Consider the following 497-nt stretch of genomic DNA (forward strand, 5'->3'; position numbering starts at 1 on the left):
TTTCTCTTATCATCTGTGGCATGTTTCAACAGCCAGAGACATTAATTCAGGTAAATCTGGCCCCTCCCCTAGCTAAGATGGTCTCTCTGCCTATTTGGATGAGAGTAAGTTCATCTCCCGACCAGGTCAGTCCCGCTGCTTCTCTGTGTGACGTTTAGCACTGCTGTGGCCATTATCTGTTATCTGTTTACTTTTGGGCAGTCACTTCTAGAGAGCCACATGTCTAAACATAATAAGTGTATAATTCTTTATGCCTATTTTTAAAATATATTCTAATTTTTAAATGTTTTTTATCATATTCTGTATGGACTTAAAGTTCAACATATCAATACTTGATGAAAAATACCTCTTCCACATTATGCCTAAGATGTTTGATATGCAGACAGATAGTGAGGTTAAGCTTAACAGCTTAAGTTGTTCGATAATAACAATAAGCTTGTCTTCTGGATGGTTAACAACCTAAGTTTGCAGACCAAAATTAGAGAAAAAGGAGGGCT

General features: G+C 37.0%; 1 protein-coding gene across 2 annotated transcripts in view; it reads left to right on the plus strand.

The window, feature by feature from the left end:
* Positions 1 to 497, plus strand: part of Pdgfd (platelet derived growth factor D) — a 232,152-nt gene that overhangs the window by 28,942 nt on the left and 202,713 nt on the right. The window lies entirely within an intron of this gene.

This window comes from Octodon degus, unplaced genomic scaffold (genome assembly GCF_000260255.1).
Source record: "Octodon degus isolate 3935 unplaced genomic scaffold, OctDeg1.0 scaffold00012, whole genome shotgun sequence".
Classification (NCBI taxonomy): Eukaryota; Metazoa; Chordata; class Mammalia; order Rodentia; family Octodontidae; genus Octodon; species Octodon degus.